Below are 25,795 nucleotides of genomic sequence, written 5' to 3' on the forward strand. Positions count from 1 at the left end.
CTGTCGAAAAGTCCGGTCGTGTGTACACGGCATAAGGGATTAATCTAAAATAGTTTTCTGTATTTGAAATAAAAAAAAGCAGGGTGCCTCATGCCTGCCGGGTTAAATATTGAGATAGATTTAAATAGTTTCTTAACTGATTTCTGATCTACATCTTGTACAATCTCTTCTGATATATATCATCTAATATCTAATACTTAATGTTGTACCGTGAATAGATATCTAAGGGATTAACCTAAAAAAGTTTTCTGTATTTGAAATAAAAAAAGCAGGTCTTAATAGGTCTTAATTCTGACATGTTTATGTGGGGGAGCACTGCAATATAGAATACAGCCACTAGATGGCGGTGTTTTATAATGTGTTCACAACATACTGTATATAATTTTCTATAACAAAAATATATTTTTTGATGTGTTAATTAGGTTGTTAACTGTTTAGTTATTATTCAATTATTGGCCTACATGGGAATATGATATATTTGAAATGAAAGTGATGTTTTTTTTTTTAGATAGATGGGTTTTTGTACCCAGATCTCTCAGCTGTTTTTTTAGTGTTTATATCTATGCTATGTGTTTTTTTATATGTTTTAAATATTGAATAAATTTGTTCATATACGGTTTACTAATTGATAAGCTCAGCTCGGATGAGACCAGTGTTAATTTTAGTCTTAGGACTAAAATGGCATTTTAGTTTTAGTCCCATTTTAGTCTTCTGCAATTGTTTTAGTTTTAGTCGTATTTAGTGGACTAAATCTCCAATACATTTTAGTCGACTAAAATGTCCTACGTTTTAGTCGACTAAAATCTCCAGTACATTTCAGTAATTGCAATTTAGTTTTAGTCATAGTCTTTTGACTAAAATTGCATTTTAATTTTAGTCTCATTTTAGTCTTTTGACTAAAATGGCATTTTAGTTTTAGTCGTATTTTAGTCATCTCAATTGTTTTAGTTTGTCGTATTTTAGTCGACTAAAATAGTATTCATTTAGTTGACTAAAATGTTTTAGTAATTTTAGTCGACTAAAATGTTTTAGTCGACTAAATTAACACTGGATGAGACAGAGGCTTGTTCTTTTATTTAATTTAGACACCTGTATGGAAATTAATACTCCATTCCATGTACGATTGCCACTGACCAATGGCGTTGATCTGTTTAGCATATAGGCTCCAGTATCATGGCGGCGGCTCCATTTTCCCGATGACGCATGCCTGAGCGCATGATACAGGAGCTTCCCACTTTTACCTCCAGCTGAGACGCACGCCGTGCTTCCTGCATCACATACACTCAGTGAAGGACCGGCCTCTGCCTCCTCCCCCAGCTGCGCTGTCATCTGCTGTATGATATACATGCATGTAAGTGCTTTCAATTAAAGACAGTATTGCACTATTGTTGCCTTTTTGTGGCTTTATGGGGGAGCCTAACTTCACGGATTTAATGAAAACGTAGCTGTGGATATACAGCTATAGAGTGGAGCAGTTTAAGGAATTTACCATTCATGATTGGATTGAAGTCAGATAAACTCTGGAAATAGCTGATTGGAGCTGCATGTAGCTTGGAAGATTCCAGCTAAAGGAGGAAGGATCCCCTTTTATTTATATGCCTGGTGGTCACTCTGTGGCCAAAGTCATCTGGTGAGCACATTTATATGTCATTTCGGGTGAAGCACTTTTTTTGTCTCTTCAAGAATTAAAGCACACTGCACTTTAGGAGGCAAGGTCTTGGAGAAAATATATATAGAAGATTTGAATCACCATACTGTTGTTTATTCATTATTTAATACTTTGTTGGACTGTTTTGACACCAAATTTATGGTTCACATATTGGTATAATACATCATATATTCAAGTTACATTGGATGTCTATTTGCGCCCTTGTTTATTTCCGACACGACCCGACTCCACATCATCCCAGGTATCCCCAACTAGCGAATACACTCCTCCCTCCTAGAAATATCCAGCTGCCTGCCATCTGGTCTAACGTCTGCTCGCCTGGCCCCCCAAAAAACATATGAATGGCCCATAATCCAGATGAGGCATAGGTGCACTTCATCTGAAAGAAAAGAATGAACAAACACCATGGGATAGTACCAATACAAAACACTGAACACTCACCACAAATGAAAAAGAAAACCAGATAATGACCTACACCCCACTACTATCCCTCCCTCTCCTTCAACAGCGAATCCACCAACAACTGCGGGTGAATGTAGGTACGAAATCTCTTGGATTCCCATCTACCAATCCTTTTTAATGCCGCCTCGTCCAACTCACGGCCGCCCCGATGCGGAAGGAGTGTGAGGCGTATTGTGTATGATCCAAACCCGCTGCCCTAAGACTTTTCCTGAAAACTGACACAAACTGAAATTTAGATAAATGAGACCCATCCCCATGTAACAAGAACAGCCCCTCCCTGACTGGACGAAGTGCCAAGAACTCCCTTACTGCCCCCACCGGGCAAACTGGGGAACCCGGCAGTGGAAACAGCTGCACACGCACTCCCTTACCCCCCTGGTTTGTCTTTGACCTGCGCAGCAATAACAGAACCCTGTCATCACTACAAATCACATCCTGTGCCATAAACCCACCCGCAACCCTCTTAGAGGGGCTGACCAATTCCCCAATCCGAAATGCACCAAAAAAGCTAAAGAAAACGTTGCACTTAAATAGGGAGACCTCGTAACTCGATGCACACAAAGATCCCAGTTGACCAAAAATAGCCTGCAGATTTGCAAAGGATATGGGCCGCCTAGTATCCTTGTGATTGTGTAGCTTCTGATACCCCTTAACTGCCTGCCAGACCAGGGGCAGATCCAGGGGGGGCAACGGGGCATTTGCCCCCCCCCCCCCAAAAATATTACCAATTCCTAGGCTTTCTCCCTCTGCCACCTCACCATATTTAAGTTCGGAGAGGCATCATCTAAATGCAGATGCAGGGACTTTATTTCTGCTTCCCTCCACTCCTCGCGGCTCCCAGGTGGCCTAAGATATATTTAATGGGCCCAGGCAGCGGCGTCACTATGGGGGTACAGACTGCAGTGATACCGGGGCCGCCACTACACACTGTGTAGTATTACTGGCAGAGCTGCAGCACAGCGGTGCAAGTGTGTCCAGCATACTCCTGCCTTTCTAAGAACTTACTTCCCTGTCAGGCGGAGTGATCTCCACCCGACAGAAGCTCCCTAGTCCCGGTTGGCATGATGTCACGATTCAGAGGCCAGGAGCGCGAGATTGAAGACAAGATGCTGCCAACCTGTAGCCAGACTAGCCGGGGGGACTGCAAGTGAGTGACTGCATTAACACAACACTGCCTTAGCTGTCTTAGCTGTGTGAACTCGCTGAAGTTGTTAACACTTGCGGGGGGGTTAATTCAATTACATTGGTAATTGTAACTGAATTACGCAGCATGGAGGGGGTTAATGTACTCACTGATGCATTAGTGACCAATGGTAATTAATTAACCCCTTTGTGCTGCATTAGTGCCAGTGGCACCATCAGTGTTAATTAACCCCTTTTTATTCTGCAGCATGAAGGGGTTTAAAAAAACACTGCCACTAATGCAGCACCAAGTGGTTAATTAATTGCCATTGGTCACTAATGCATCAGTAAGTACATTAACCCCCTCCATGCTGTGTGTTACAATTAGCAATCATCATCATTATCATCATGAGCCACAGCACCTGTATTGTGTGATTATCATGATAATAATGATGATATAGGATGACAGTAAAATTCAACTTTAGGCTTCATTCACACAGGGCGTGCTGCAGACACCCATCTAACATGCAGGGCTGTTTTTTACTTCCTTGGGGATGCATAAAGTGTTGCATATATCCCTGTGCCGGCATCCCATTTCTACTGACACACACAGCTATTGTGTCCCAATATGTCGTGTGTGTTGGGTGTGGGTCCCAGAATGCAGGTTATCCCCCAGAGGAAGGCACGAAACCCCTGTGCCGAATACGCGTCGGGGAGGGGTAGGACGGAGCTGTCAGCAGAGGAGGAGGATTGCACATGCCATACCGCACGCCATACGATCAGCTGCTTATTATTTTACCTGTACAGTCTGGTGCACTCTAGCACCCATCCAATGTGAGTACCCTCTTGGAGGGCTTATTCTTTAATAAATGTCCTGGCTATATTGCACTATGGAGTCCCTCTGTTTGTTTTTTCTATGATTTTGGATCTTGGTTTTACCTGAAAGGAGTGTTTTTGCACCATTGTAACCTGAGTGAGCCTAGCAGTTTCACCTGGGAGGAGTGTCTTTGCATCATTGTATCCCGAGTGAACCTAGGAGTGGCCCCAATGCTTATTTTGACACCGTTTAATTACTGTGTCACAGGACTGAAGGTGAGCGCAAGCACATGTGGGGTGTCACGGGAGAGCACAGTTTTCACGTGTTGTGATTTATACACCCATCAGAAGAAGCATGATGTTTATTCATTTTATGGACACTATTTATTCACGTTTTTTGTGATTTGTATTTATTAATTGGGATATACACTCATTTGTCACTGGAAAGTGTTTTGATATCTATATTTTAGCACGTTGCACTTTTATTAGTTACTACCACGATTGCACCTTTATATGCACTTGGTGGTTTATCATTTATAGTTATTTGCATTATATTTTACCTGTATGGTTTTATTTATCACATTACATGTGTTTTATATGTGAAAATATTTTTTATATATTTTATATGTGACACTATACTAGCGCGGGCACATTTATTATATATTTTTTATCTATCTACACGGAATGAAACGTGGTTCAGTGCTTGCAGCTTAAATAGTTTACTCCTTAGAGGCATTAGTCCATCTGTGGCTCGCAAGACACTTATATTTTGTTTGTACATTAACCCCCTCCATGCTGTGTGTTACAATTAGCAATCATCATCATTATCATCATGAGCCACAGCACCTGTATTGTGTGATTATCATGATAATAATGATGATATAGGATGACAGTAAAATTCAACTTTAGGCCTCATTCACACAGGGCGTGCTGCAGACACCCATCTAACATGCAGGGCTGTTTTTTACTTCCTTGGGGATGCATAAAGTGTTGCATATATCCCTGTGCCGGCATCCCATTTATTTCTACTGACACACACAGCTATTGTGTCCCAATATGTCGTGTGTGTTGGGTTTGGGTCCCAGAATGCATGCAGGGTGCGTTCAGGGACCCGCTCCAGCATGTCATATTGGGATATAGCGGCTGTGTCAGTGCAGCCATGTGTTAGAATATAAATAAATGGGATGCCGGCATGGGGATGCATGTAACACTTTAAAACAGTGTCACTGTTTTAAACAAGGTTAGGACTGTATGATATATTAAATACAGTTCTGTAAGCAACACCTTATTTTCTGGTAGTGCCCCTTCCGAGACTAGACTCTGGATCCGCCCCTGTGCTGGACCCAAAAATCCTTTGTCAAATCCGCCATGTAGTTCAGAAACAGAATGCCTGAATCAGTAAGTAAAGATAGGGGCGGGTACCATCATCCTTAATTGACAATGATAAGGTATGGGGGGTATGTCAGAGGCTACTCCAAAAAATGCCCTATGACATGTTTTTTTTTTTATGGACTATCTCGGTACCCAGAAATGAACAATTGAATATAAAAAATTGTATTTATTGTGAAAAAGAACAACTTAACACACATTTGATAAAAATCACATAGAAAAACACGTATAAAACATGATTGCGTACAAGAAATGATACAGACTTAAAAACAAAGGGAACCCCACACAATAGTGGGGCCTCCGAAGATGTAGGTCCAATGTATAATTGTCACGTCACCTGAGTCCAGGTGACAGATGCACCCCGTTGGAGTCAGGATTGCACCGCTAAGGTAGTGGACCCTATGGCTGACTGCTACGGATGGAACTCTGGGTGGTTCTGGAAGGCAGGTCCACTGGAGCACCAACACGGATCCCACTGGGAGCTAGAGCATAAGATTCCCCAGGGCGCGGAGTCTAAAAGCCAGCAGGTGTTCACCAGAGCCTCTAGTGGTGAGGATGGACTGCGCTGCAACTGACTCCAGCTCATGGCCCCCATGGTCTCCCAGCTCACGCTCACGGTAGGCTACAGGAGGACAGAGAGGAAGCAGCAGCCCAGGACAACAAGGCATAGTAAGGAGATAAGCCAAAGGACTAGCAGACAAGGATGGACAGAGAACACGCCAAAAGGTCAGGGTCACAAGCAAACAGGTATAGTCAAGAACAAGCCAAGATCAGTAAACAGGATCAGACGTAGGACACAGAGCAATGAGCACACGGAAGACAAATCACATAATATTGATCAGCAGAGCTGGCTTGCAGTGCACAGGATAATATAGTGTTCCCTGATAGGGGCTGGGGTGGAGCCATGCTTTGAGGAGAGCTTACTTAAACAGCCAGGTGAGAGTGGCTGTGAACACATGGAGAGGTAAGCTGACAGACAAACATTACTGCATAACCATGACAATAATCCTCTACATGTTTCGTGAAAAAATTAGCTTTTTCAGGAGGGATTGACCTTATACATCTAAGAGAAAATAAATTCTTCTAGTTAATTGAATCATAAAAAGTTCAGCAAGACAAAAAGAGGTACATAATTATACATTGGATAACAACAATACTGGAGTAAATGTTAATGCAGGCGAGCTAGGCTTACCGATAAAGATCCAATAAGGGTCACGGACGGCAATGATTGAGGCACCCAATTAATCTTAATTACCTAAGTAATCCTCCCGCAGCGAACACGGGAGGAGCTGAAAGGGCACAGTAGCTGGAAAAATATATTGTTATATTAATGTTATATAGCATTGCTATTGTGGTGAATCCATTGACACACAAGTGAGGATAGGGTGGGGGATGGAGAACTATAGGGCATGAGAAGGGGGGAGGGGTAGGAAAAAGGAAAAGAGAGGAGGTGTTAAAAATGAGACCAGTAAATGAAAGGGAAAAAGAAAGGAAAGAAAGAGGGGATGGGAGGTGACCATGATGTGTAGGGGATGTGGGGAATATGGAAAGAGGGGAAAATAAACTAAATGTGGAAGGAGAGAAAAGTATGAAAAAAATTTATGAAAAATGAAATAATGAGTGAAAACAAGTGAAAAACGAAATGTGAAAAGTAGTAAAAGGGAAGGGGGCAGGAGAAGATGAAGGAGAGGGTCAAAGGAAGAAAGGGGGGGTTGAGGGAAGGGGAGGAGGGAAAGAGGGGTGTTAGGAGGGGGGGTTGGTGAGGTGTGGGGAAAAAAAAGGAGAGAAAGGGAGGTAGAGAAAGGGTGGGGAAAAAAGGGGAGGAAAGGGAGAAAGGGGGGAAGGACAGTAAAGGAAAAATGAAAGGGGGGGAAATGGGGAAGAAGAAAGGATATGCGAGTGAAAGGGATGTGAGGTATAAACAGCCAGATAGGTGATGTGGGTGAGGGAAAAGGGGGAAAAAGGGGAATGATGTGAGGGAGCGTGAGTGTACATCAAGTATGTGCTGTATTAGACCCACCCAATATATGGCATATAATACGTGCGACCCAGGGACCAGGAGACAAATTCCAACCCAAGACAGATGCAATGGTGATATAGGGAAGCTATATGCCAGGTAGATCAAACACTGGATATAGTGCTACTTGGACAGTCATAAGCCTGAAACAGATGTCGTCATGACAGTGCCCTTATAGCCCTTATAGCGCCTCCAATCAGGAAGACGCCGGCGAGCCGGCTCACGCCAGCGGCCGGCGTCACCTGACCCGTCCCGCCCACGATGCGCGTGTATCGGCACAGGTGCGTGGCGTCCAACACGAGGGCACCACTGCGTGTGCGCACCACGCGCTCGCATGTGACCCATATCCAGGCGGCTCAAAGGTTGCCAATCAGGGAAGTTGGAGGAGAGACCATCCATGGATGGGAGGCCCACCCCCTGATGGAAGGACTCATGTCCGCCACTGAGGGGAAAATAAACCTCCAGCCGCCCACTATACAGGCCAGGCAAGCTCGACCGCATTCGTTTAAACAAATTATACAGACAGTAGGGGTAACTGGACTGCGAGTATGAATCAAGGCACGGTCAAGTGGGAGTACTCCCCGATCGTGCCTAGGTGAACCCCACAGTCATTATAATCTGATTTAACAATAAAAAAGCAAATCATCAGACATCAGTCTCACCAAACAGGATCATGCACTGAATGGATCCTGAAAGTAATAAACATACATTTCTTTACAGTATATGTTATACCCTATAAGTGTTGGATCAACGTCTCAGTCATTGGGGGAAAGAATGGGGGGGAGGGGGGAAGCGGGAAAGGGGGAAAAAGAACCAGACCCCCGTCAAGGACAGCTATATTCTATGGACCAAATCAAGGTGATGGCAGAGACAAAGAATGGAGCACATGACCTGTTATAGATAAGGTTTATATGAGAGGGCTTCACTGAGGCCCGGTGGAGTGAGAGCATTAAGGCGCTCAATCCAATAGGTTTCGCGTCTCAGAATTGCTTTGTCCCAGTCACAACCACAGGGGTCTTCTGGGACTACTTCCAAAACCATAAATTTAACGACTTCAGGTTGAAATCTGTGATGTAGGCCGATATGACGGTCCACCGTGGTAATTTTGCCATTTAAGGCATGGTACAAGTGATCTCCCATCCTCTGGCGTAGTTCTCTAAGGGTCTTGCCTACATAGAATACGTCGCAGGCACAGACCATTAGATAAATAACTCCCCTTGTGCTGCAAGTGGCATGTTGGAGGGGAGAAAAAGTCTCACCATTAGGGAGAATGAAGGTTGAGCCTTCCTGGATCCAGGGGCAGCGGGGACAGGGACCACAGCGGAAGGTACCATGGGGACCAGTCTTCTCTCGTGGGTTCACCCAGTAGTGACTACTGAGTCTATCCCTCAGGGTCATGGCTCTACGAAATACCAGTTCCGATTTAGGTCTAACATATTTTGCCCAAAACATGATGGTCAGTGAGCAAATGCCAGACAGCAAAGTGCGTAATTGATTATGATGGGTAGAAAATTTAGTTATTATTTTGACTGTCTGTGGAGGTTTTTCACGAGGTGGACCATATAAAAGAGATATTCTTGTTTGTGCAAAGGCTTTTCTAAGATTTCTACATGTGTAACCCCGTATTAGTAAACGTTCACGGAGAGCAGCTGCTTAGACAAGAAAGTCATCATCTGCTGTGCAGTTGTGGCGCAGCCTCAAGTATTGGGCATATGGGATGCTGCATATCAGTGGGCGAGGATGTGAACTGAAGGCATGGAGCAACGTAATGCCCGCTGTGGGTTTGTGATATAAATCCGTTGCGATTTGGCCCATGGGATGTTTGAAAAATTTTAAGTCAAGGAAGGAGATATCACTACCATTGTAAGTAAATGTAAAATGTAGGTTGATTGAATTATGATTTAGACATTCAATGCATTTAATTAGGAGTTGTTCTGTGTCGGTCCAGATGACAAATAAATTGTCAATGAATCTGTACCAGCACAGAACATGGTCTAGGAAGAGTTGCAGGGATTCATCTCCAAAGATGGATCTCTCCCAAGCCCCAAGTAGAGATTAGCATATGAGGGTGCACAGGACGTGCCCATGGCCACCCCCTGGGTTTGTAAATAAATTTGGTCCATGTATGTAAAGTAGTTTTTGGTCAAAATGAAATGTAGTCATTTCAAAATAAACTCATTGGATGGCCAAGTGTTTTTTTTTGTTATGCACTGAACAAATTTTGTCCAGTTCCTAGAAAACTGGCCAAAATGCGCCCCGATGGTGGCCCTGTGGGCACCCTCCCATCTGACATCCTGCAATTAAAATCACAGGAGCTTGGTGAAAATTGCTGGCTGAACACCATTTGGCTATGGGTGTTAGAATACCATACCCCTCGCAGGGGATTCGCCCAACCGCACTGCTTAGCATGAATGAAGGAATCTGTAAAAATGTCAGTCAAAAAAGGAACAGAAAACATCACAGCAGGCAGAGGGTATGTACTAAAAAAGTAGACTGCGGCAGATTAAGTTCTGCTGTAAGGTTCTGGTATTTTCAAAATACTATATTGACACAGACAAAATGGAACTTATTTTGCACCCACTTTATTAACACTGATGGGGGGAATACAGTGGCAGTACACTGAGGGGACCAGAGGGTGGAGCTTCCTGGAAGGGGTTACCCTAATATTCGTGCAAGGTGCTAGGGAATGTAGTCCCCTGTCAAAGACAGAATACTGGCAGTAAACAAGAGCAGGACCACAACTCCCAGGCGGACCCCCCTGTGACCGGATGGACCCCCTGAGCAGATGTCCCCCTGTAAACGAGCGAGCGGGCCCTCCGCCCGTACCTACCGGAACTGCAAGACCCGGGAGAGGGCACGAGACAAGACCCCTGCAGCTGACCTCGTTGCTACTGTGCTAGCCAAAACCGGAAGTGACGCGAAATGCCCTGTGAAACCGGAAATGACGTGTCGGCTGACCCAGAAATGGGCCGACAAGGATCTGATAGAGGAGGAGGAGTGATATATAGCCTACAGACCCCTCCTACAAATCCAGGCTAACCTGCGGCCAGCCTTCTAACTTAACATCAGTCCCTTGCTGCAATGAGTGTCCAATCTAAAGTCCAAAACTAACTTTCTTACATTAGAGAGTATATCAACAGGAGATCAATAAAATGTCAGCATGTCTTTGGATTGTGGTGAGAAACCCACACATAGAGAACATATAAACTTCAACACAAGCATTAGCATACAAAAATAGTATAAAAAACACATAAACAGTCAAATAGTAAACTGTGACAGTCATATACTACAAACAGCGCTAATGTTGAGCAAAATATAAATAAATATGTGGCCAACCTCTCAAAAAAGTCCTTAGGAGCAGTGAAGAATGATACAGTGGTTCAGAGAGTGTTCATAGGTGATCCTAAAGAATGTCACAGTGTGCACCTTCCACCGGTCAATCCAATTCCACCATGTGAGAACACACTCCCCTCAGGGGGTTAAACTCACCAGAGCTAAAAGATAAACAAGCCTCCAAGGGAAGAAAGCCTCTGAGCCATAAATTGCAACCAACACTGTTCCAGGAGATTACTGGATGATAAGGGCTCCAAAAAGAATCATAAACAGAAGAAAGCGCACATAGCATAATCTCGTTTATTGATAAAAACCCATCACACCACAAATCCCCCATCCATATATACGTACAAAAACACAACAGTCAATAGAGCATTGAAAGTGTAAACGCTGTGAACTTCACCGTAAAACCATCCGATGGTTCCGTCTGTATAACCAAGGAGCGATGTCCTTCACTTCCTTGTTCCGGATCCAAGAGCGGTGGAGCACACGCGTCACTTCTGACGTCGTGTAGGTCACGCACTGATGCATTTCGTCATATCCTGACTTCAACAGAGGGCGTGCCTACACGGCAAACAGACAGGCTTATATTGTCCCGCCCCAGACCCCCATAGCCAATTAAAGCGCATTCAGCATGATGACAGGCGCAAGTCGCCATGGCTGAAGTAAACAATGACGGCATCCTACAGGAGGAGGAGAGAGACAAAAAGCCCCACTGCACTGTTTACATAAGAACAGCAAATTTTACCAAAATGACAGATAATGCAGAGGCTGAGACGGTTATAAACCAACCCTCCATACCATCCCATGACCTCAAATGTTCGATCATACATCATTATGTTGCATTACACAGTACATAATATATTCTTAATCATAATAATATTGACAAAATCACCAGATTCAGACTAATACTAGATCATGGTGTGACTATAATGCCCCGTACACACGGTCGGACATTGATCGGACATTCCGACAACAAAATCCTAGGATTTTTTCTGACGGATGTTGGCTCAAACTTGTCTTGCATACACACGGTCACACAAAGTTGTCAGAAAATCTGATCATTCTGAATGCGGTGACGTAAAACACGTACGTCTGGACTATAAACGGGGAAGTAGCCAATAGCTTTCATCTCTTTATTTATTCTGAGCATGCGTGGTACTTTGTGCGTCGGATTTGTGTACACACAATCGGAAATTCCGACAACGGATTTTGTTGTCGGAAAATTTTATAGCCTGCTCTCAAACTTTGTGTGTCAGAAAATCCGATGGAAAATGTGTGATGGAGCCTACACACGGTCGGAATTTCCGACAACAAGGTCCTATCACACATTTTCCGTCGGAAAATCCGACCGTGTGTACGGGGCATTATATTAAAATTAAGCCAATAGGATAAGAGACATGATAATTTCTAAGAACCTCTTAAGAATTAAAAGAAAAAAAAAAAAAAATATATATATATATATATATAAAAACATATATAAAAACATACATGCAAAATACATATACCGTATATACTCGAGTATAAGTCGAGTTTTTCAGCACATTTTTTTGTGCTGAAAGTGCCCCCCTCCACTTATACTCAAGTCAAACACTTTTCTGCAGCAAAAAATTTCATTTTCGGAACTGACTTTGGGGCCCCGTATCTCAGGGCCACTTTGTGCTAGGAACATATCCAAAGCTAGGGTTCCTAGCACCAAGTGGCCCCAAGATTCGGGGCCCCAAAGCTGGTTTGGAAAATGTAATTCTCTGCTGCAGAAAAGTGCTTGACATTTTCTAAACCGATATTTGGGGCCCTGTATCTCAGGGCTAATTGGTGCTAGAAACCCCAGCTTTGTATATTTTATGGTGCTAGATCCACTGGGTTTGCACACCAAATTTGGTGTTCCTAGCACTAAGTGGCCCCCGAGATACGGGGCCCCAAAGTCGGTCAACTGTGTCCATCTGCAGCAATGTCATTTTGGGACCCTTTGGGCTCAGAGACCCCAAATTTTGGCTGCAGCTAGGGGGCATCTAGGAACCCTTAACTACCGAGTTTGAAGTTTGGGGGACCTATGGCTGCAAATGGGCACAGTGAGGCATGCAAATGGGCACAGTGAGGCTGTAAATGGGCATTGTTGACCCTCTTTTCCACTTACAGTAGCTGTGCATTTCTCACCCTCGTCTTATACTCGGGTCACTAAGTTTTTCCCATTTTTTTGTGGTAAATTAGGGCCTCGACTTATACTCGGATCGACTTATACTCGAATATATATGGTATACAGATATATAAAAACGTTAAAAAATTATTATGTAAAAATAATTTGAATACCCCTTTCTAAATATTATGCAAAGTTAGTAGTCACTTATGAAGCAGTTGATGTCTAGGTCGACATTTAGTCCCTTCGGCGATAAAGTGTCTACCAAAAAAATCCACTGGGTCTCTCTCTTGGATAGGTCCCTAACTAGATTTGAGCCCCTCCACTGTGGTTTTAAGTGATCAATGCCCCAGAATTTCAGACCAGAGGGGTCCTGATTGTGCATCAATTTAAAATGGAGTGACACATTGTGGTCTTTAACCACTTCAGCCCCGGAAGAGTTTACCCCCTTCCTGACCAGAGCGTTTTTTGCGATTCGGCACTGCGTCGCTTTAATTGACAATTGCACAGTCATGCGACATGGCTCCGAAACAAAATTGACGTCCTTTTTTTCCCACAAATAGAGCTTTCTTTTGGTGGTATTTGATCATCTCTGCGATTTTTATTTTTTGCGCCATAAACAAAATAAGAGCGACAATTTTGAAAAAAACGCATTATTTTTTACATTTTGCTATAATAATTATCCACAAAAAATATATAAAAAAACATTTTTTTTCCTCATTTTAGGCCGATACATATTCTTATACATATTTTTGGTAAAAAAAAATCGCAATAAGCGTTTATTGATTTGTTTGCGCAAAAGTTATAGCGTTTACAAAATAGGGGATAGTTTTATGGCATTTTTATTAATAATTTTTTTTTTACTAGTAATGGTGGCTATCAGCAATTTTAATTGTGACTGTGATGTTATGGCGGACATGTCGGACATTTTTGACACGTTTTTGGGACCATTGTCATTTATACAGCAATCAGTGCTATAAAAATGCACTGATTCCTGTATAAATGACACTGGCAGTGAAGGGGTTAACCACTAGGGGGCGGGAGGGGTTAAGTGTGTCCTAGGGGAGTGATTTCTAACTGTCAGGGGATGGGCTGGTGTGTGACGTCACTGATCTCTGCTCCGATGAGAGGGAGCAGAGATCGAGTGACACTTGTCACTAGGCAGAACGGGGAGATGCTGTTTACAACGGCATCTCCCTGTTCGTCCTCTCCGTGAGGCGATCGCAGGTATGCCCGTGGCGATCGAGTCCGCCGGACCCGCGACCCGACTCACGGAGATCGCGGCAGGCGTACGTGCACGCGGCGGCAAATTCAAAGTAACGTACGGGTACGTTAGTTTGCGCAGCCGTGCCATTCTGCCAACGTAAAAGTACAGGAGCCGGTCGGGAACCGATTAAAACCAATTTTTATATTAGCTATATACTCTGCAATTCTGATTTTCAGAAGTCTCTTAGTGCGTCCTATGTAAATGAGACCGCACGGACATTGCAGAGCATAGACCACATATGAAGTGTTACATGTAATAAATTCTTTGATGGTAAATTCTTTATTATTAGAAGTTGATGTAAATCTCTCAAGGGCCCTCAATGGCCTATTTACTTCCTTGCAAGCCCGACATTTCCTGCAACAGAAAAAAACATCTCTATCTCAGAAGGTAGAGGCCCTAGCAAGAGGGTCTAGCACTTTCCTTACTATTTTATCAGCAAAGCTCAACGACTTTCTATAAATAAACCCTGGTTTACAGGGTAATACTGAATGCAACACCTTGTCCATAAGTAGGACGTGCCAGTGGGTGGCAAAGATATCTTCCACCTCTCTGAATTAAGAGTGGAAACCCGAAATGAAGCTCCACTCTTGACTATCTCTCTTCGGGATAGGGTGAGCTTCCTCCAAAAAAAATCCCTAGGTAGCATGGCCAACTCCTGAATAATGGAATCCAACGCCTCTTCATAATAACCTTTTTCAATAAATTTCTTCTTTATAATTTGAGCTTGTAATATGAAATCCGCTTCATTAGAACAGTTCCTTTTCACCCTAGTGAATTGCCCCTTAGGAATATTTTTTAACCACATAGGGTGATGGCCACTATCAATGGGCAGGTAACTATTAGAATCAGTAGGCTTGAAGTACACTTTAGTTCCCAACCTGTTCCCTTGTCTAAAAATGCTGACATCTAAAAAATGTATGTCACTTTGACTGTATTCATTAGTCAACTTAATATTATTCGTATTGGAATTTAATTCACTTAAGAATTCCTGCAAAGTGTCAATTGACCCCTCCCAAATAAAAAAGAGGTCATCAATATATCTTTTGTATAATACGAGCTGGGTACGAGCGACGGAAAAGATCATTTTGTCCTCCCACTCCCCCATAAATAAATTTGCTATGCTGGGGGCAAATTTAGCCCCCATAGCAACACCCCTACATTGGGAGTAAAATTGACCATTAAATCAGAAAAAATTATGACCTAAACAAAAGTCTAGGGCATTCAGTATAAAAACTTTTTGGTTGTGTGGTAAATCATCATGTTGGCACATAGCCCAATTGAGGGCCAGAAGAGCATCATCATGCTGAATGATTAAATACAGCGATGCCACATCTGCCGTCACCAGATAAAGTTCTTGTTTCCCTGTTAAATCTATCTGCTGCAATATCTGCAAGAGACTTTTAGTGTCCCTGAGATATGCCTTAGTTTGTATGACGCTATCTTGCAGAAAGTGATCCAAATATTGGCGCATCCGAGACGTAATAGAGCCAATCCCACTGACGATTGGTCTCCCAGGGGGATTTTGTACATGTTATGGATCTTAGGGAGGGTATAAATTGTGGGAATTCTACTACTACTTGGCACAAGAAACTTTCTTTCTCGATTAGATAAAACTCCTGTTGAGTATCCCATTTCATGTCAAAATCACAACTCCTTCCCCCTTATTAGCGGGTCTTATGACTACATCCCTCCTCTCTTCAAGCATAATTATACCATGTTTAAAAAGTACTTCTTCCTATTGACTTTCCTAATATATTTATGTATATCAATAAACACATTGAATTTATTGATCGGTCTTTTGAGACCACACTTAAAGCCCAAATGTAGAATATTGATTTCTTTATGGGTTAAAACAACGTCACTCAGGTTAAAAATGCCACCTAGTCCTGCTCTCTCCTTCTTTTTCTGGACCCTTCGTCGAGCTCTGCAGCCCCTTGCTCTTCTCTCCCCTGACTAGGATGATGGGCATACTCCCTCTCCCATTGCGGTTGTTCTCTCCACTGTGGTTCTCGATAATCCTGCCCCTGCTGCGATTGTGCTGGAGGCCTCCCTCTTCGTTGAAGGTACCCCCGGCCCCGCTTCTGCTAGCCTCTCCCCCTCCCTAAAAAAGGACGGGGAGATTGGAACCTTTCTCTATCACCATTTTCCCTCAGAGGATCGAATCTATTATGCACAGGGACTTGATACGGATTATTATATGGTGTATGATGGTAGACATTACTAGGCCCTTTTCTACCTACATTACTTCTCCCATAATCAATATAATTTCTAACAGGGGTAGAGTGATCCCTTGGTTGTCGACTATGCCCATCCCCCCTTCTATTGTCACCAACATGAGGGGCTGTGATTGGTATATTAGTTGATCTACTTCCTGGGCCTTCTATTTGGACACTTTCCCCATTTCTTTCAGTATTTACTGGGGTCTTTACTTGTTGCCAAAGATACACGGACTCAGACCTAAAATCTCCCAAATCCCTATGGAATTTCTTAGTTTTCTTTTTCTTTGTGTCTTTGTCAACCTTTTCAAGTTTCTTTTTTATCCGAGTATTAAAATCTGCCACTTGTTGCAAATCTTTCATGGGATCAAGCTGCAAATGAAATTCATTAATCTTACCCTCTAGTATAGCCATTTTCTTCCGCTTACGTGCAAGAACAAGATCCTGTAGCTTGAACCCCATAGTGTTAAAAAATTCATACCACTCTTTCATAGATTCAGGGTCATCAAGGCCATTTTGTGGGACTACATCCCATCTTAGACTCCTAACGATGATTTTTTCTTTAATGTACTGTTCGAATGTACAGATGTCTCACCATGTGCGGACCTGTTTCTCTAACGCATTCCCTAGGGCAGTCAACGCCCCATTAATATTTGATTGAGCAGTGGCCTGCTCATTAACTGCAAAAACCCTACTTTTTTGGGGAGGGGGAGAAGTTGGCAGAAGCGGGGCCAGGGGTACCCTCAATGAAGAGGGAGGCTCCCAACACAATCGCAGCAGGGGCAGGATTATCGAGAACCGCAGTGACAACCACAAAGAGAGAGGGAATATGCCCATCATCCCAGTCAGAGGAGAGAAGAGCAAGGGGCTGCAGAGCTGGACGAAGGGTCTAGAAAAAGAAGGAGAGAGCAGGACTAGGTGGCATTTTTAAGTGATGTTGTTTTAACCCATAAAGAGATCAATATTCTTCATTTAGGCTTGAAGTGTGGTTCCAAAAGACCGATCAATATATTTGATGTTTTTATTGATATACATAAATATATTAGGAAAGTCAATATGAAGAAGTACTTTTTAAACAAAAATTCTCAACCTGTGAGCACTATGGCCTCGGTGCCGTTAGATAGTGGACTAAGAACAAATCCCTTTTTAATCCTTTGAATAGAGCGAATCAACAAATTGAAGTATTCAAAGGACTAGTGATACGAGATTTAGAGCACTTAGTTCCCAAAAAGAACGTAAATCCTCTGCATATATTAGGTGATATAACTATGCTTGAAGAGAGGAGGGATGTAGTCATAAGAACCGCTGATAAGGGGGAGGGGTTGTGATTTTAAATAAAGAATTTTATCACAACCAGCTTATGGAAATGTTGAGTGACGGCAATACTTATGTGAAATTAGACAATGACCCTACTGCACAATATGAAAAGGATTTGAGAAGTCTGGTTGAAATGGGATACTCAACGGGAGTCTTATCTAATCGAGAACGAAAGTTTCTTGTGCCAAGTAGTAGTAGAATTCCCACAATTTATACCCTCACTAAGATCCATAAGGATGTACAAAATCCCCCTGGGAGACCGATCGTCAATGGAATTGCCTCTATTACGTCTCGGATGGGCCAATATTTGGATCACTTTCTGCAAGATAGCGTCATACAAACTAAGGCATATCTCAGGGACACTAAGAGTCTCTTGCAGATATTGCGGCAGATAGATTTAACAGGGAAACAAGAACTTTATCTGGTGACGGCAGATGTGGCATCGCTGTATTCAATCATTCAGCATGATGATGCTCTTCTGGCCCTCAATTGGGCTATGTGCCAATGTGATGATTTACCACACAACCAAAAAGTTTTTATATGGAATGCCCTAGACTTTTGTTTAGGTCATAATTTTTTCTGGTTTAATGGTCAGTTTTACTCCCAATGTAGGGGTGTTGCTATGGGGGCTAAATTTGCCCCCAGCATAGCAAATTTTTTTATGGGGGAGTGGGAGGACAGAATGATCTTTTCCATCGCTCGTACCCAGCTCCTATTATACAAAAGATAAATTGATGACCTCTTTTTTATTTGGGAGGGGTCAATTGACACTTTGCAGGAATTCTTAAGTGAATTAAATTCCAATCCGAATAATATTAAGTTGACTAGTGAATACAGTCAAAGTGACATACATTTTTTAGATGTCAGTATTTTTAGACAAGGGAACAGGTTGGGAACTAAAGTGTACTTCAAGCCTACTGATTCTAATAGTTACCTGCCCATTGATAGTGACCATCACCCTGTGTGGTTAAAAAATATTCCTAAGGGCAATTCACTAGGGTGAAAAGGAACTGTTCTAATGAAGCGGATTTCATATTACAAGCTCAAATTATAAAGAAGAAATATATTGAAAAAGGTTATTATGAAGAGGGGTTGGATTCCATTATTCAGGAGTTGGCTATGCTACCTAGGGATGTCCTTTTGGAGGAAGCTCGCCCTATCCCGAAGAGAGATAGTCAAGAGTGGAGCTTCATTTTAGGTTTCCTCTCTCAATATAGAGAGGTGGAAGATATCTTTGCCACCCACTGGCACGTCCTACTTATGAACAAGGTGTTGCATTCAGTATTACCCTGTAAACCAGGGTTTATTTATAGAAAGTCGTTGAGCTTTGCTGATAAAAAGTAAGGAAAGTGCTAGACCCTCCTGCTAGGCCCTCTACCTTCTGGGATAGAGATGTTTTTTTCTGTCGCAGGAAATGTCGGGCTTGCAAGGAAGTAAATAGGCCATTGAGGGCCCTTGAGAGATTTACATCAACTTCTAATAATAAAGAATTTACCATCAAAAAAATGTATTACATGCAACACTTCATATGTGGTCTATGCTCTGCAATGTCCGTGTGGTCTCATTTACATAGGACGCACTAAGAGACTTCTGAAAATCAGAATTGCAGAGCATATAGCTAATATAAAAATTGGTTTTAAAGACCACAATGTGTCACTCCATTTTAAATTGATGCACAATCAGGACCCCTCTGGTCTAATATTCTGGGGCATTGATCACTTAAAACCACAGTGGAGGGGCTCCAATCTAGTTAGGGACCTATCCAAGAGAGAGACCCAATGGATTTTTTTGGTAGACACTTTATCGCCGAAGGGGCTAAATGTCGACCTAGACATCAACTGCTTCATAAGTGACTACTAACTTTGCATAATATTTAAAAAGGGGTGTTATCTGAGTTATTTTTACATAATAATTTTTTGATGTTTTTATATATTTGTATATATGTATTTTGCATGTATGTTTTTATATATGTTTTTATATATATATATATATATATATATATATATATATATATATATATATATATATATATATATATATATATATATATATATTTTTTTTTTTTCTTTTAATTCTTAAGAGGTTCTTAGAAATGTTCTTGTCTCTTATGCTTTTGGCTTAATTTTAGTATTATAGTCACACCATGATCTAGTATTAGTCTGAATCTGGTGATTTTGTCAATATCATTATGATTAAGAATATATTATGTACTGTGTAATGCAACATAATGATGTATGATCGAACATTTGAGGTCATAGGATGGTATGGAGGGTTGGTTTATAACCGTCTCAGCCTCTGCATTATCTGTCATTTTAGTAAAATTTGCTGTTCTTATGTAAACAGTGCAGTGGGGCTTTTTGTCTCTCTCCTCCTCCTGTAGGATGCCGTCATTGTTTACTTCAGCCGTGGCGACTTGCGCCTGTCATCATGCTGAATGTGCTCTGATTGGCTATGGGGGTCTGAGGCAGACAATATAAGCCTGTCTGTTTGCTGTGTAGGCACGCCCTCTGTTGAAGTCAGGATTAGGGTTGTCCCGATACCACTTTTTTAGGACCGAGTACAAGTACCGATACTTTTTTCAAGTACTCGCCGATGCCGATTACCGATACTTTTTTTTTAATGTCACGTGACAGTTTTTTTTTTGCTATTTTTTTTTTGGGGGGGGGGTGAACGTTGTATGTGTGTGTGGGTTTTTTTTGTTTTCTTTTACAATTTTTATTTTTTACAATAATATTTTTTTATTATTTATTGTTTTTTTTTTTTTTTTTTTAAATCAGCCCTGTTGGGGGGCTTTGGTGAGATATCAGGGGTCTTAACAGACCTCTGATATCTCCCCCTTGAAACAGAGAAAGAGACAGAGGATAGAGATTCCCCAGTCCCTTTCTCTGCAGCGTCAGCTGCACTGAGAATGAATGGAGAGAAGACAGCGGCTTCTCTCCATTCATAAACTGACACATCGTAATCACAGAAGATTACAATGTTTCAGTTATGTGAATGGACAGAGTCAGCTGACTCTATCCATACACAAAGGAAGGAGGGGGAGGACAGAGGAACTGAGGGGGAGAACGGAGGGAACAGATGAGAGAGGAATGCAGGGGACAGATAAGGATAGAGGAACGGAGGGGGAGAGATAAGGAGAGAGGAACGGAGGGGGAGTACGGAGGGGGACAGATAAGGATAGAGGAACGGAGGGGGAGTAAGGAGGGGACAGATAAGGATAGAGGAATGCAGGGGACAGCGGAGAGGCACAGAGGAACAGAGGGGGCACGGAGGAGGATGCAGTGACAGTCAGCTGTGAGCGATCACAGCTGTATGTCACTAAAGCTGGTGAAAGCCGCTGGGGGAGAATCCTGTAACTCCCCCACGCGCCGATCACAGCTGTCCTCCAGGTATCGGGGGAAGCATCGGGAGCATTTGCCCGAGTACAAGTACTTGGGCAAATGCTCGGTATCGGTGCCGATACCGATACTAGTATCGGTATCGGGACAACCCTAGTCAGGATATGACGAAATGCGTCAGTGCGTGACCTACACGATGTCGGAAGTGACGCGTGCGCTCCACCGCTCTTGGATCCGGAACAAGGAAGTGAAGGACATTGCTCCTTGGTTATACAGATGGAACCATTGGATGGCTTTACGGTGAAGTGCACAGCGTTTAAACTTTCAATGCTCTATTGACTGCTGTGTTTTTGTACGTATATATGGATGTGGGATTTGTAGTGTTATGGGTTTTTATCAATAAACAAGATTACGATATGTGCGCTTTCTTCTGTTTATGATTCTTTTTGGAGCCCTTATCATCCGGTAATCTCCTGGGATGGTGTTGATTGCAATTTATGGCTCAGAGGCTTTCTTCCTTTGGAGGCTTGTTTATCTTTTAGCTCTGGTGAGTTTAACCCCCTGAGGGGAGTGTGTTCTCACATGGTGGAATTGGATTGACCGGTGGAAGGTGCACACTGTGACATTCTTTAGGTTCACCTGTGAACACTCTCGGAACCACTGTATCATTCTTTACTGCTCCTAAGGACTTTTTTGTGAAGTTGGCCACATATTTATTTACTACTAGTGTTTTAGTGGCTGGATGACGTCAGAGTGATGAAACGCGTAGGTCGGAGTCAGCATACGTCCTTGCATCACTTCCTGTCACAAACATTGGTGTCAGCAACAAATGCTTTTTTAATTCTACCGTATGTGAGTACCTTTCCATGCGTTTGTTAATAAAACTGTTTGATACAGTATTACGCTATTTGGGCTCCTTCTCTCTCTTCCATGATGTACAATATATAATGGAATCTCCTCATAGCCAGTTCTAAGGGCGGTCTTCTTCCTGTATTGCTACACAGTGGCATATACTGTGGATGCTCTTAACCCCAGGAGGGGGAGAAGAATCTGGTGAGTGCAGCCGCAATAGGAACATGAACTAAGATATGCACCGTGTGTTCACTCACTGAAAAGTCCATCAGACTAGAAAGAGGATTTCTTCACAAGCACAAGAGCACTTTATAATTCATAATTTATTTATGTTTAGTAATTTTGTTTTTTGATGATTTTTATCAGTTTATTTGAAATGAACAATATGGAAATGCACACATAGGAAATCTGCTTGTTGTAGGTTTAATAACACTAATAGCACTTTAGAAAGCATTATTTATGTAGTGTTTTAGTGTTTTAATTTTCTTTCCTTTATCCACGGGTATTAGATATAAGCACGTCAATTATAATTACACCTTAGAGTGTTTCAGCACGCACAACAGGTTTACAATATAATATATTTTTTAATGGTTATCATATATATTGATTTTCCACACCAAGGATCACACACTTTGGTAGATTTTAGTTTCAATGCAAGATCACACTGTATAAATAAGTTTTGGTTCAGTTTATTTTGCATTTTACACTTATAGTTTACAGGGTACAATATCTTCTTAGTCTTTTGGATTTTTCCAAAGGAAGCAGCTTAAGTATTTTTGCACCACTATGTGTTAGCAGTAGAACAGCACCATATCTACTTTGGTTTCCTAACATTTAAAAATGACATTTTTTACGAACTTTTTTTTTATTTAAAAATGTCCCCCAGGGCAGGACCCGGACCCCTATAACCATTGTATGCCCAATTACTTGCATAAAAGCCTTCAAAATGGGCACTTTTGAGGTTTGACGTTCGGGTCCCATTGACTTTAATGGGGTTCGTTATTCGGGTCCGTACTTTTGCAGTTTTTGGAAGTTCTGGTGCGAACCAAACAGGGGTCTGTTCGGTCCATCCCTATCAGTCAGTTCTGAGCAGAGCTCTGCCCCTCCAGTGCTCACTAGAGCTCCGGTCTGGACAGGGGGTGAGCGCAGCTTGCTTCAGATCAGAGCCATGTGCTGACAGCCAGAGCCAGCTGTCAATCAGGCAGCTGGGTGGAGCCTGACAATATAGTATAGAAAAAGACAGATGCCCCACTCAGAACAGTGAATCCTTTGAGTGGATGGATGATGGAATGCACAAACGGGTGCTCAGGCTCAGATGTCCTCTCATCCACCAATTAGCAAATAACCAAACGAATCATAGAGCAGGAACCTCCGAAAATCAGGCTCAGATGTCCTCTTGTCCACCAACTAGCAGATAACCAAACAAATGATAGAGCCGACAACTCCAAAAATCCTTGCAAAGGCTTTATTAATAACATGACAGTGAGTAAAAACAGGGGCTAACCGACTCTGTCATTCATTTGGTTATCTAAAGTAATAGGGATCCTTTTAGAGCCTGAAGCGTCAGCTGACAGTGATCTTTAGCCTGTTAAAAACTTACTCTGGGTCACAAGAGAGCAAAAGTAGGTACACTCCTGTGACCCACAAGACAAGTATAGCCAAAAAAAGCTTTGGCCATACTTCTCTTGTAAGTATAGTTGTTATACCCTGCATGGAAAATGTACAGGTTCACATAAAATATATTTTCATATTTTTTTTACATAGTTACACTGGTTCAGCTTGGATCAATAAAACTATGTATATACCATACATGGCCAATGCCCCTGGAAGCTAGAAAATCACTGAATTAGAAAACGCTACTACAGTGATCTCCACTTGCTTCTGAGTACCGTGATGAGCAGCCGGCCTAATGTATTGTGGACACAGGAGGTCATCCACTCAGTACAGGGGCCATTCATTTTCTGAATGAATACAATGCGTTCTCTGATTGGGCAAGGTGGAGAGGTGGGATGGTGATATAACAATGATGGTGACATCACAGTGGACCTTATGTATTAAAACTAATATGTTCGAAAATTACTAACCATGCCTTTATAGCAAGTACCTTGAATGTCCGGTTTCCAAAATGGGGTCATTTTGTGGGTGTTTATACTGTCTTAGCACTTCAGGGCCTCCAAAAATGTGGTAGGTAGTCAAGAAATTAGATACCTAATGTATGCCCCTTTAAAGCGTGAAGGTGCTTCTTGGATTTTGGGCCCCTCTATGTGTCTAGGCACCATAAAAGTCTTACATGTGGTATCACCATACCCAGGAAGAGCAGCAAAATGTGTTTTGGGGTGTGGCTGTGGGGTGTGAAAAATAACTTGTTAAAATTACAATTTTGTGAAATAAATTTCAATTGAATTTACCGTACTTGCTTAGTTTTCCCCAAAAAATTGTAGTTAGATCTTTATAATACTCACCACGCCTCTTATTGTATACCTTGGGGTAAGTACGTTTTGAAAAGAGGTCACTTTGGGGGTGTTTGTACAGTTCTGGCATTTTAGAGCCAAAGAAATGGCAGACGGGGTTCATACATTTGAAATGTATGTACTAGTTTGTAGACTCTTACAGCGTAAATAATCTACACTTATTTGTTTTGTTTCTTTTACTAAAAAAAAATGTAGCAGAATAAATTTGAGCATGATTTCGTGATTTTTTTATTGGGTATTTTTTTAATAACAGAAAGTAAGAGAAACATTTTTTAGTAATTTTTCTTTATATAGCAAAAGATAAAAAAAAGCAGTGATTAAATACCATCAAAAGAAATCTCTATCTGTTAAAAGAAAGATATAAAATTAATTTGGGTAAAGCATTGCTTGACCAAGAAATTGGCAGTCAAACTATGACAGCACTGAAAACTGAAGAAAGGAAAGGGGTGTAACATGCTGGTACTGAAGTGACTGGTTAACATCGTCCTTTCTTAACAAAATGTACGGGACGTGTTCTCTGACATGTTACACATATCACATTATCTTGACTATCGGATCTATATGGACAAGGGGGGCCTCTATCGGATGTACGAATGCAATCGGTGAGCTTGAAGCTTCTGCTACTTGCAACATTTTTAGGGCCTTGCTCCCCTCTACAGATGTCCTGCACGGTGGCTGCGGTTGAATAGATGAAAGTGTTAATTGGCTTGCATTGACCGCGTATGAGGAATAAATTGCCGACCATGGCATTGTTACAGTTGATGTTCGATTTGTCTGTAATGTGCTTCCTCTGAAATGTTGCCCAGTCTTGAGACAAGGACAGATGGGAGAGACCCAGGATGATCCCAAATACCAGAAGAATAGATTTTGCACACATTCTGTCCAATGTTTCTGAAAAGAGAGATACAATACAATGTACCACTGTTTACAAGATATCAAAAAGACAATGAAGATAGAATTGTTTCAGGGAGAACATATTTAATTTTTTTTTTTGGGGGGGGATTGATGGGATGTGTATTCATGGATATTTATTTTATTAATGTGCTTTGTATTTTTTTTTTTTAATTATTTGCATGCTATCGCTTTTCTTTGTGTATTCTCTCTGTGAAAAAATAGGAGTAACCAATTAAAGCCCTTAAAAACAGCACAAGCCACTTTAATTTCTCTTTCAGCATTGACTCGAATTCAATTTACCAGAATGGTGAAAATTTCCCACATCTCCAAATTTTCACCAAACCCAACAGCTTGTTAAATATCATCAACACAGGGAGGGCACTGTTTGCAATGAATTGGGTGGCTAATAGCTCAACAGTGGGGTTGATTTACCAAAAGCAAATAGACTGTGCACTTTGCAAATGCGGTTGCACTCTACAACTGCAGTTACTCCAG

General features: G+C 41.9%; 1 long non-coding RNA gene across 2 annotated transcripts in view; it reads right to left on the reverse strand.

Moving 5' to 3' along the window:
- Positions 1–25,795, reverse strand: part of LOC141107909 (uncharacterized) — a 229,975-nt gene that overhangs the window by 132,740 nt on the left and 71,440 nt on the right. The window contains exon 4 of one of the 2 annotated variants that reach the window (XR_012235982.1): positions 25,273–25,297. The exons of the other annotated variant lie outside the window; for it this stretch is intronic. This is a non-coding gene — a long non-coding RNA (uncharacterized lncRNA). Of the gene's footprint in view, positions 1–25,272; positions 25,298–25,795 lie in introns of those variants that run through there. 2 annotated transcript variants of the gene reach the window in all.

The sequence above is a fragment of the Aquarana catesbeiana genome, linkage group LG09 (assembly GCF_042186555.1).
Source record: "Aquarana catesbeiana isolate 2022-GZ linkage group LG09, ASM4218655v1, whole genome shotgun sequence".
In the NCBI taxonomy this organism is placed as follows: domain Eukaryota; kingdom Metazoa; phylum Chordata; class Amphibia; order Anura; family Ranidae; genus Aquarana; species Aquarana catesbeiana.